Source organism: Pinus tabuliformis, chromosome J (assembly GCF_031772625.1).
Source record: "Pinus tabuliformis cultivar Carrire ecotype Pingquan chromosome J, CPIR1, whole genome shotgun sequence".
NCBI classification, from domain to species: Eukaryota; Viridiplantae; Streptophyta; class Pinopsida; order Pinales; family Pinaceae; genus Pinus; species Pinus tabuliformis.
Window position 1 is genome coordinate 404,776,411 of NC_142295.1, and position 14,001 is coordinate 404,790,411.

Below are 14,001 nucleotides of genomic sequence, written 5' to 3' on the forward strand. Positions count from 1 at the left end.
TATAAGAACTACACGAAGTTGTTCGAAGTGTTTTGACAATGTATCTAAATTTTCATTGTTTAGTGAAGAACAATCACTGTTGTTAAATGGTAAATAGAATGCATAATGCAATGTGACATTGCTTGCATTGAAGGCATATTTTTCTATATGTGTTGTGATTATTCCTTTTAGCTGTGATGGATTATAAGCCAATGTTACATTATGTATGTGTATTGTTGTAGCTCCTAGAGACGACCTTGGATTGCTTACAAGACCAGTGCCTCGGCACACTTAGATTCTATGTGTCTCATATGATTTTCTAGAAATGGAGACATCACATATAGTTTGTACATATATATTGGGTTGGTTCATTCACCTAAAGGAGTAAGGCATGAATTTCTGGTACTTATTCACATGTACAAATCTCAGAAATATGCCTAAAATAATAGAGGTTGAGTAGTTCAAGGACTTATAGTTTAATAAGCTTTGTAGAGCAAATGATAGAGGATAAGAAGAAAGAGAAACTCATCATATGGAGCATAAGGCTTCAAGAATTCTACACTTAACACATAGAGCTTGAGGCATTAAGAATTTCTATACTTATTTGAGTTACAAGCAGATATAGTGGACAACAAAGAGACTGGGTGCTATGATTCATGCAGCGCGACTATTAAAGATATAATTTCAATAATCCATACAGGAACATGCATTAACAATGTCGATACAAATGAATATGTGATATAATTACAACAACTTGCATTAACTTATCGATACAAATGAATATGTGAGGAAGGCTTGAAATATTACTAACAAGTATGATTGCATGAATTCAGAGAAGATGTGTGAACATAAAATGGGTTTAATAGAGGGATAACATATTGTAATACTTGAAGGGGGCATCACCACCATTTCATTGATATTCTAAAAGATCTGTATTATAAATCCATACAGTCTGAAAATAACATGTAGTGTTTTCTTTAGAATTTCTGAACCTTTCTTAAGTCTTGCTTTCCCCTATTTATCTAGAGAGGGGATCCAGAACATTCATTACTACAAAATATCTCTGGCCTAGTCTCAACTGTTGGGTCAACATAGCTGTCTCTGTCATAGATGGCTCTATGGCCCAAAAAAATTACATAATTAAATGCCTCCTTGAAAGGAGGTGCATTACAGTACAATAAATAAGTAAACAATCAAATAAAAATCTCTCCTTTCCCATCCTGTGATTTTCTCTGCTTCAAGAGCTAGTCTTCTCACAGTATGGATTCTTGTGATGCTTAGCCGACTTCTGTCATTTCTATCTTTATTACATTTGGTGCTGACCTTTGAATCTGTGTCGCAAAAGGCCCTTTTGGCTCTGCCCATGCCTGGTTTTGAATGCTCCATCTCCCTCATTGAAAGCCATGGCTACTTTAGGCATTGACCCCGTCGTTTCTATGTCACAGTGAGCCTTTCTGAATTAGCCCATCTCGGCTTTGAATGCACCACTTTCTCACCTTAAAGCTACAGCTATCGACACATCACGCCTTTAAAGCCTTGTCCTGCACTATCGACGCTTTGATATACTTGATGATGCTCTCTTGGTGTTAATATGGGGGAATTTCTCATACTGGCCTTTGGATGTAAAAAAGCATTGTGAAACAGACGAATCTCGATCTCCCTTAGCCCCTCACACTGTTGCTTTCTTTATATGACCAAGGGGGCTCGTGACCAAGGGCCTAGCCTTTGGGCGCTGAGACCTTTAGACCTGAGTTTAGGGGCCTGTTTCCTTCGTAGCGCAAAATCCCAAATCCCGACAGTTTACAGTGCTTGCCCCTAAGACTTCCCTCTGAACCTTGCGATCACCAATCTGTAGGGCTGGGCCCACCGGAGGTATCACAATCGCACTGCGGGAGGGGAAAGGCCCATTACCTTTTTTCCATAGCTTAGGCCGACATGTCTGGACACAAAATCCTCATGAGGTAGAAAAAATAAAACATCGCATTCCAGAGGATTTCCTGCATATTGCAAACCCAGGCCAGGAGGGATTGAGGTGCAGGAGTGCCTTAACCTTTTTGATCGTTGATCGCCAATCTGCAGGGGTGACGTCATTACTGCCACGTGTCACCAAAAAATGCCCCTATAGGACCCTTGAAAATGCTGAAACTGAGTGACACATGTCCCCCATATGGCCACGTCATCTTCCATACCGCCACATGGAGGAGAGAAAAAGGGTCCGCTTGGCCTTGGTTTTTTCATGAAATTCCTTTGTAAACTGATATCGGCCTTCCCCGGCGCTTTCACACTGGATCACAAAATCGTCAATTTGCAGGGTTTTCTTTTGGATGGTAGTCCCTCAGATCACTGATATGCGATATCCTGGACTTCGCAGATATGCTTGATGTGTCGTTTTGCCATGTGGAGGAGAGATAAAGGGGGCCACCCGTTCCTATTTTTCATGCATTTCCTTTGTTAATCAGATTTCGGCCCTCCTGGCCCTTTAACACTAAGGCCCAAAGTTAAGTGATTTTTAGTGTTATTAGCATCGACAGCTTCATGATCCGGTGTTTGTATGCACCCCTTTGTTTCTGTGATCGCCGATATGCGATATCAGTGATCCACATTACGAACCCCTGACCTACTATGTTCCACGTGCCCCCGATATGTGATTTTCCTTTATACTTGGTCATTGTCTTTGTTTTTCGGGCTTTCCAAGGGTAACTTCAACATGCTCTAACTTCTGATCCAGAAGTCCAATCTTGGACTTCCATATACTGTTGGAAAGCTCTTTCCAAGCACTGTGGAATGGAGAGGGTACGATTAAGCCCTAAGATCTTCTGTGGCCTAGGAATGTGGCTTCAAACTTCACTACTCTTGGGAAACCTTGACCAATTGATACCCGCAATGCAGTGAGTGACAACATTGGCTCCAACCGGAGACAATGCCTTGCTAGAAAGGTGTTGAGAACCTAAAGACTAGTAGCTTTCCTTCCATTGGGCATGGAGTCATTCTTAAACAAAATATAAGTCTTTGAAAGTGGACTTTTTCAATCATAAACTGAATAATTCAAATTACAATGACAATACACACACTAGTATTTACAATGAGTATAAAATAGATACGTCTAGTTTTGAAAATAAAATTTGAGGAATTGACCATTTACTGGTAGTTCCATTAATTCACCATCTAAGTTTTCAAGTAGGTAAGTGTTCTTTCCCCTCTCTTCTGCAATCTTGAAGGGGTTGAACCATAGCGGATCAAATTTCCCATGTTTTCCTTTGTCTTCCCGTTGGACATCACACCTGAGAACTAAATCTCCTAGCTGAAGAGGTCGGTCCTTTGCCCTCTTGTTGAACAAAGATTTCATTTTTTATTAGTAATTGGACAACTTGGTCCCCATATGTTCTCTTCTTTCTTGAAGGTCCACCAATTGATTTATCCTTCTATTTAAGGCATTCAACTCTTCCTTTGCCTCTTGTTGTAATCTCGCCACTGACATTGCTAATTGGATCGGGAAGACAACGGCCTTGTCGTACACTAGCTCAATATGTGATTTCCCAGTGGATCGTTTAGGTGTTACTTGGTTAGCCCACAGATCAAACTTCAGTTGGGAGTCCTAGTTTCTTTGATTTTCAGTGATGGTCTTCTTCACCACCCTCACCACGGTGTTTTTTTAGGACTCAGGCAAGCCATTACCTTGAGGGTAGTATGTAGTGGAGTGCCCAATAATGATATTGAATTTATGGCAGAAGCTGGTGAACTTGGCAGATTTGAATACCTGAGCATTATCTGTGATAATTTTGGAAGGACACCCAAAGTGGGATAGTATGTTCTCGTCCATGAATTTTATCATCACTGAGTCTGCATCATTTCTACCTAGGATGGCCTCTACCCACTTGGTGAAATAGTCAATGGCTATCAGTATCCACTTGTGTTGGCCACTGGACATGATATATTTATGTTCTTGCAATCTCAGACTTCAGTGTTTGGATCTATCTAGCCCCAATGGGCACCTTACGAATAAGAGGTAATGAAAATTTTTCTTATACCAGGGCGATCCCTCATATCTGGCATAGATCTTCTGCTCGGCTGTTTTAATTCCATTCTGGTGATCCTTGGGTCTGCCCTCCTTTGTGATCAGGTTTATCCCAAGAGCTTGGCAATTGGATTTAGATAAAATATTGGCCAACCCCTGGCCTTTGATGAGCTTGGTAGGCTTTATTTCTAGCTCTTATTTACACGATTACCTAGCATACAAAGCCTGAATGTTGTAACCTACAACTCTGATACCACTTGTAGTGTACCTCATTTACCACACAATTTTTTTTTTTTTAAATTAATGTCAACCCTTTATTACTGTAATCATCCCTATCAATTCAATGATAATTTTTTCTTGATACACCCAAGACTGTATTTGAAATCTCAACTTGATTTGTTCTACCTTGCATTTTGCTTTTGTTCCTTCTTTGTATATATTTTATATCCTATATACTATATATATATATCTATATATATATATAGATATATATATATATATATATATATATATATATATATATATATATATATATATCAAATCCTCAATGTTGTTGAATTTCCACAATCTTAGATCTAGGATAGAATCTTAAAATATCTGACGCTACCAAACCAAGAATCTCAACGATATTACTTTGCATAACGGAATATAAACATCAATAAATCACACATGCACAGAATATGGAAACCTTTTTACAAATTTCAACCGAAATCTGTTATATTAAACAACATATAATACAACAGCCTAGGGCTCTCGTACCTAGGATAATGGCCCTCATACATCCACTAGTACAAGATACAAAATTGGGGCTTGGTGTCAATCCATCAACATCCAATCTACCCTAAACGAGATACTCTGGCCATATCGCTGATGTAGTCAACTCTCTCAGCTCCCCTCGGTTGTATCCTATACCTTCTTGATTCTTCAGCTCCCGATCTGTAGCTCTTGCCTCTATAATGCTCCAAGTCCATCTAGCCACTGAATCTCAGCTATCAATCTGCTCACAAGTTGTGCCTTAGTCTATCATGGGCACAACACATTGAGACTCTTGTTGAGTTGTTCATAGCTCCATTTATGAACAACTCTCGATCTTCCCACTGCCGCTTCTCTGCTACTCAGGGACCTCAACCCACTATAATCTTCTGGTGCTGCTCCGATGAAGAACAACATAGGGCATGGAGGGCTGCCACCTATGACTATGAGATGTCCATCTCCCACAATAAACATAGGCTAGGAGGATTTCCCATCATCTATTGTGGAAGTCCTTCTCTACACACAAGTCTTAGGCTCCACAAACTACTCTTAATTTATCAAACCCTTGAGCTCATAAACTGCCACTCTAGCAAATACCTTTGTCCATCAAGATGTTGCACACTGGGCTCCAACTTGGACACTATCACGATGTCCTCCAATAGACCATAAGTACCCAATCCACGTTCACACTTGGTCAACTATCACGTTTCCCTCTAACAGTCCATGAGTGACCAAGTCCATGTTGTAGCATCTGCACCTAATTAGGGCATCCCCACACCTAGAAGACTCTTACATGCGGCTGCCAACAAACTTCTCCTCATCTGCCCTTTGCTCTGCAATAGAGTAGCTATTGCACAAATGTAGGCTTCAAACTTCATTGTGAAACTTTCCATTGGTTAGGGCTTCTAACATGCCATGTCAGCCTACCTCCTTGGCTTCCACAGGCTTCAAAAAATCTATCCACACTAGGACACCTACATCACTCCATAGTGGGATCTGCTCCTAGTTAGAGTTAGTTCATGCCCAAGGCAATTACAAAAAATGGCTCCCAACAACCTGCAATGTAGACTGATCCAAACTGATCCTTCAAACACGGATCCAACACCAACAACATGCATCAACATGCATACCTCCAACTCACCATTTGAGGTTTGATTTTTTTGGAGTCATACTAGGCCTGGTTAGGGAAACTTTATAGTCATTACGTCCCTCCAATACTTCCCATATTTCTTCCTTGAGTACTGTGGTTTTCCTTCAACAAGAGGCTTCCCCTTAACACTGCAAGATTAGGGTAGTTTCAAGTCCTTAATATAGACCTGACCGCCCTTAGGTACGACGACATCCTAAAGGACTTTAGACAAGCCTGTAACAACCTCTTTTGAGGATTTTCCACCCTCAACAAGACCCTCTAACAAGTCCTCCCTATATTGTGCCTCTTGCAAAGTACCATGTCCCTCTGACACAACCTCGACCTCTGTAAATAGGCTTCAAACAACCCTATTTCTCCACGTTGGTTTGTACTTCTTTGTTGCGGCCCAAGACAGTGATCTTCCTCCTCCAATGAGCTAATATTATTGTGTATGTGTTGAATAATGGATGATCAAATGAATGCTCCCTCACCTTGTATTTGTACCAAATCCAAGGGCTCCAACAAATTCCTTGAAGAGACATGTCTCTTGGACCAAGCGTACATGACTTGGTTGTTCATCATTAACTGTCAACTTTAAAAATTCATATCTCAAGTTCTCGAGCTCCAATTTGGGTGATTTTTGAAGCATTGGAATTGGCACGGAAAGATATATCACCTAAAATTTTCTCATGCTCAAATTCTTCATGGTTTTGGCCCAAATCCCGATGAGTGAAAAATCCCATGGTTGGGTTTCAAGCCCACAAGTCTTCTTTTGGTGCTTTGCCCTCCAAACCCTGAACACTACAACCTGGAGTACCTCCCAAGCTACACAAAAAATAAACACTCCCTCTTAGCAAGGGAGGTAGACTAGGAAGTAACCATAATCATCCAGCGACACTAGCCCATCTAACATCCATCACTGCAACATACCTTGTAGATTGAATTTGAAAATCTCGGTAGTGCCTCTGCTTCATCACATCCAAACATGAATATCCCAAACCTCCATATGGATGCTCCCTCTGAGGCTATACTCCCTCTAAGCCTACACGATCTCCACTGTCTCAGTCTTGTAATCACTCATCCTCCTAGATCAAATACCAATTGTGAAAATCCCTCCAATCTCAGATATGAAACATTACGATTCGATGAAGACTCTAGCCTGCCAATCCAAAGTCCACCACATGAAGAAATCTTCCCTACAACAAACTGTTTTTCACCGGGCTCACCACCAATCCACCAAAACTCCCAGGCAATCTCATTGCCAAGCTAGTCAAGACCACATCTCCATGTCTTCAGTTGAACCCTCTGCTCCATGATCTAGACACCCACAACTCCTCTGAGTTGCTTCACTATGCACATTCTGATTCAATGTCCCTCAAAGTAGCTCAGATATGCTCTGATACCATGTTGAATTTCCATGATCTTTGATCTAGGATAGAATCTTAAAATCTATGACACTACCAAATCAAGAATCTCAATGATACTACTTTGCACAACATAATATAAACAATAGTAAATCACGCATGCACAAAATATAAACAACTTTTTACAATTTTCAACCCAACTTCATTATAGCAAACAACATATATTACAACAGTCTAGGGCTCCCATACTAGGGACGATGGCCTTCATACATCCACTAGTACAATATACAGAACTTGGGCTTGGTGTCAGTCCATCGACATCCAATCTACCCTCAACAAGATACTCTAACCATATGGCTGATGTAGTTGACTCTCTCAGCTCCCTTAAGTCGTAACATGTACATGCCTAGTTCTTTGGCTCTCGATCTGCAACTCTTGCCTCTATCGATGCTCCAAATCCATTTGGCCACTGAATCTCTGTTATTAATTTGCTCACTAGTTGTGCCTTAGTCTATTAAGGGCACAACACATCAAGAATCCTGTTGAGTTGTTCACAACTCCATTCATGAACAATTCTCTATTTTCCCACTGCTTCTCCTCAACTACTTAGGGACTTCAACCTATTATGGTCTTCCTGCATTGCTCCGATGAAGACCAACATAGGGCATGGAGTGTTGCCACATATCACTGCAAGTTGTCAATCTCCCACAATGAACACGCGTTAGGATAACTTCCAATCATCTGTTGTAGAAGTCCTTCTCTACACATAAGTCTCGGGCTCCACAAACTTCTCCTGGTTGATCAGACCCTTGAGCTCATCAACTGCCACTTTATCAACTAGCTTTCTCCATCAAGGTGTTGGAAATTGGGCTCTAACTTGGACACTATCACGCTATTCTTCAACAAACCATAAGTTCCCAATCCACCTCCACACTTGCTCCACTCTCACGCTTCCCTCAAACAGTCAATGAGTGACCAAGTCCATGTTGTAGCATCTGCACTTAGTTAGGACATCTCCACACCTAGGAGACCCTTACACATAGATGCCAACAGACTTCTCCACATCTTCCCTTTGCTCTGCAATAGAGGAGCTATTTCACAAACCTAGGCTCCCAACTTCACTGTTAAACTTCCCATTGGTTAGGGCTTATAACATGCCACGTCAGCTCTACCTCGTTGGCTTCCACAGGCTGCAAAAACTCTGTCCACACTAGGACACCTACATCACTCCATAGTGGGATATACTCCTAATTGGAACTCCTTCATGCCCAAGGAAACTCCAACAAATGGCTCCCAACGACCTGCAATGTAGACTGATCCAAATGGATCCTTCAAACACGAATCCAACACTAATAAGATGCATCAACATGCATACCTCCAACCCATCGTTTGAGGTCTGATTTCCTGTAGTCCTCCTAGACCTGGTTAGGGAAACTTTACAGCCATTATGACCCTCCAATACTACCCAAATTTTTTCCTTAAAGACTACAGCTGTCCTTCAACAAGAGGCTTCCCCTTCACGCTGCAAGTTTCAGGCCGTTTCAAGCCCTTAACACGGACCTGACCTCCCTTAGTTATAATAGCATCCTACAAGACTTTAGACAAGCCTGCGACAATCTCTTTTGAAGACTGTCCACCCTCAAAAAGACCCTAAAATAAGTCCTCCCTGTCTTGGTCCTCTTGTAAAGTCCCACGGCCCTCTAACACAACCTCAGCCTCCTGAAATAGGCTTCAGACAACCCTATTTCTCCACGTTGGTTTGTACTTCTTTGTTGTAGCCCAAGACAATGATCTTCCTCCTCCAATGAGTTAGTCTTCTTGTGTATGTGTTACATAATGGATGATCAAATGAATGATCACTCACCTTTTATATATACCAAATCTAAGGGCTCCAACGAATTCCTTGAAGAGACATGTCTATTGGACCAAGCCTACATGACTTGACTGTCCATAATTAATTGTCAACTTCAAAAATTCATATTTCAAGTTATATAGCTCCAATTTGGGTGATTTTTGAAGTGTCGGAATTAGCACGCCAAGCTCTATCACTTCAAATTTTCTCATGCTAAAATTCGTCATGTTTTTTTTTCCCAAATCCTGATGGATGAAAAACCCCATGCTTGGGTTCCAAGCTCAAAAGCCTACTTTGTGGCGCTTTACCCTCCAAACCTTGAACACTAGGGCTTGGAGTACCTCCCAAGCTATACAAAAAATCAAAAAATGTAATATTGTATACATATCCTATTTATACATCTTTCTTTAATTCTTCCAAGCATAATTACATAGTTTAATAATTTCATAGCCAAAAGTTTACAAATTTATAACCATCATACTCTTGGTTGAAACACTTCAATCTATATAGTCTTAACATGTTTATTCGAGCCTACTATATACATATATAATTAACTAAATCTATGTTTGCTCTACATTATCACAAAACATGCTTTACTAGTGCTTGTCATATAGTTAAATTCTAGCTATACCTTTGAAAGAGTTCAATATATATTGTAACCACCCCTCCCATATTTACCCAATTTCACCGACCTGCTAGGGTAAACATGAGACAAAGAGTTACTATGACATGAAAAAATGTCTAAGCTCTAGTTGAGGAAGTGGGGCCTACAAACTAACCACAAACTGACAACTCAGAATATCCCTCAAGGCTACAAGACACTCAAAGAACAAAGGACCACCCTATGTGACCAAACCATGATTTTGGGCTCTTTTCACTAACTTAAACTCCCAACTGCATTCATGACAACGCCTCGGTATGGTTATAGGCTTCCAACCACATGCAAAACACTGCCTCCATGCGGTTGTGCCCCAACTTGCCTAGTTCAGAGGGTGTGGTCTCGAGATCTGAGTCACAATTCCAGGATAGCTTCCATACCACTGACCATAACTGTCTGAGACTTTCCAGAATCATTATTGACATGAGGAAAAAGCTAAACATTCAGACTCAAATCAAGAACTTGAACTAGACTGCCTAGAACACACTAGACATTTCATCAAACACATGGGAAACATGTAAGCTATAGGTCATTAATGCATATCTGATCATAATAGTTTGATATTCTTTCAGTATTGAGGCTTCTGTGATTTGAGTTTTGGAGATTAGTTTTAGGATTCATGGCATAATAATTAGGATTAATTGATGTTTCAAACCTTGTTGTGAGGCTCATCTTCAGGATGTAAAATGAATGTAAAGAAATATGACCCAGGCAGGTAGAAATAAAAAAGAAAAAGTAGAGGAAAAAAGTCAAACAAGTAGAAACCCTAAAATCAAAATTTAATTATTATTTATAATCTTAATGTTGACTAATAAAATTTTACGAAAATTTTATTAATTCTCCAATTTGGTTAGTTAATAAAAGGGAGAGAATGATTAATTCTAGCAAATACATGGAATATAAAGGAGTCTTTACAACGTTGGAGAAAATCAAGGTCGGAATTCTTCTTAGCAATTTGTAACCAAAGTCTTTCGAACATACAAACGTCATTAAATATTACCCTTATGTATAGGGAAAATATTTCAAAATTGAGGTTTCTGTGATTTGAGTTTTGGAGATTAGTTTCAAGATTCATTGCATAAGAATTAAGATTAATCGACGTTTTGAACCTTCTTGTGAGGTTCCTTTTCAAGATGAAAAATGAATGTGAAGAAATATGACCTAGCTAGGTAGAAATAAATAAGAAATTGCTAAGAAGAAATCAGACCTTGTTTTTATCCGGCATTGTAGAGACTCCTCTATAGTCCATATCTTTGCTAGAATTAACCATTCTCTCCCTATTATTAATTAACCAAATTGGAGAATTAATAAAATTTTCTTTAAAATTATTTAGTCAACATTAAAATTATAATAACAATTAAATTTTTATTTTAGGTTTTTTCACATTCATTTCTCATCATGAAGATGCACCTCACAAGAAGGTTTGAAACGTCGATTAATCTTAGTTTGATATGCATATGAGAATCACCAAGAAGAAGGCTCTATGCCCTCTCCACATATTTGCAACAACATTGATACGTCCACTCATACATCAACCAATCAATAACTAAAAAATTCATGACAAGAGCCATAGATAATACTAATCATATAACCAACATATAACCAAAAAATAACCAACATAGAAACCATGGAAAATCAACCATAATATCACCAACATAATCTCTATAAGTATACATGAATCATAGTAGAAGAATAGCTCTTATTAATATGTGAAAATACCAACCAAGTCAGGGACTTCCATGTACCACCTGACCATAAAATGAGCTAAACTAAATCTCTCTTTCAACCAATCACCCCCTTGCCATATTCCAATCATGAATGTGGGATCTCATGGAATAAACCAAAACAAAACCAACCAAGGCTTCTAGAGGCCAACCACATCAACCCTTAATCAATGATTCCACCTCTATGGTCGGACATCACTAACAACAACCAAATTAGTCTATACCAAAGCTGTCCAGGGCTCCAAGAATTAATAACTCAACCCACAACCTTCTAGGGATCTAGAGTGTTTGTCCCACCCAAGTGCGAGGACTAGTATCTCAACCCACCAAGGGCTCTAGAGGATTTGTACCAACCTAGGCTCCAAGACTAGTAACTCAACCCAAATTGTTCTAGGGCTTCTAGAGTATTTGTTCCAACCCAAAACTATAAGGAACCTGAGCACCAATCATAAAAACAAAAAATGGAAAACCAACAACACTATGGCTATCCGGGAAATGACAAGGAAAGGTTAAAGCCACTATCAATCTTAGAAAATATCCATGCCAATGACAACACATACTAAAAAATCACATGCATATACGATGCATCCATAAATCAATAAGGAAATCACACATGCAACTTGTTACCTGCCAAGCAATCATCCATAGTTGTTGATCCAATTGTTCCCTTGGACTTTCCTTCTTTCCTTTGCCTTCTTTCTTCAATCCAAGTGAATACTAGAGTGATCCAAGCATGTTCCAAGAATGCTCCAAGATTTCTCTAAGTGTGCAAGAGTGTGAGAGAATGGAAGAGAGCTCCACCCAAAAACTGTCAAAAGGCTAGCAATTGATCCTCATAACCCTTTTTATCAATGAGACCTCTATTTTCTTCATTTTCCTTCATTTTTACTTCAATTTCTCTCTCTTGCAAATATATGTCTCTTCACCTTCCGTTTCTCCTATTTCTTTTATTTCATAGATAAAATGTCAATTAATACCACTTTTCCTTTGCCAATACTTTTGCCAATTTCTATAGCTATTAATTAATCACCAGTGATACCCATCATTATTTTTTTTTTCCTAACATTCAACTTGGAATACATGTCCCATGACCTTGATCTTATTTTATTACATATATAATCTTATGTATTAAACCATATTAAAACACATATATCTTTGTGTTACTAAGATTTGTTATTCATTCATGCAATGTTTGGGGATTTATTAACCTTCAAAACTATAGATTCCACACAAATGTGGTATATATATTTCAACATCCCTTCACGAAACTTCATGAACATGGCGACATCTCATTATTCCACGTGTTTCACCAATAGGTGACGGCAGCGGCTAACCAGCCTGCCATAGGGCATTAAATGCTCGGGGAGATGCAGGCTGGATAGCCCGCTAACACGCGAATTCCCATTTATTATTTAATGCCCAATTTCCGAATTCGCGTGTTAGCGGGTTATCCAGCCTGCATCTCCCCGGAATTTAATGCCCTATGACAGACTGATTAGCCGCTGCCATAGGTAACAACCCTAACACCAACAACATGGATCTAATCGTACCCAATCAACATCTCATAAGCAATAAGGGATCTAGCATTTACCAATGACGACTTTCCCATCCGTCATTTTCACTTATTCTTTCATTTCGTTTGCTTGCCAATAAGCTTTCTGTGGCTTTGCAACTTATTTTCATTTTGAGGTTTTTTATTGATTTTGGTACTCTAAAGTGCATAGAAATTACTATTAAACTCTTGCCTTCTGGTGTTTTTGGAACCCTTTTTCACACGTTAGGACGGCATACCTCTTTCAGCCATTTGGAACTTATAACTTTGGTAAATTTTTATCCCTTGTTATAGTTTTTATAGTTTGAAATGATATTTTTATTTGCTTCATTATTCTTTCTAAATTAATTGAAATATTTCGTTATATAATCCCGTGAGTAATTTTATTCATGATATTCAAGGTTTTACAAATAAATCCTTACACTATACCATTGAGGTATGGAGGTTTGGTTTGGTTCTTTTGATTATTAGATAAGGTCACACGCTGACACAATAATATAGTTCAATGAGTTAAATCACTTGAATATTGGTAATTACTAAAACAAAAGCTTTATATAGTAATTTCTTCTTTGTAATTGGAAAGGTTATGAACACTCTTATTATTTTCAAGGGTTTTTCTTTTAACTAGTTTGAGAATAAGAAAGGTTAATGGGAAATTTTGAAGGGTGTTCGAATTAAATTTTATTTTGGTACTATTTGTTCAATTTGTCCTTACGGCCATATACAAGCCTCAAAATTTTTAATAATACAAGCCTCAAAATTTTTATGATTACTGTGATTAATATCTTCCTCTAAGTTTTATTGACTTTTTGGTTTCTTTTGTTTACGAAAGAAATTGGTTGGTTTGTTTCCTTTTTTTTATGGTTTCTACCCTCTTTACTCTTTTATTTATAACAACAGAGGCCAAATTCCCTCTTGGTTCACTTTTCTATTTTTCTCATGTTTTAAATCAACGTTGAAGATGTATTGTGTACA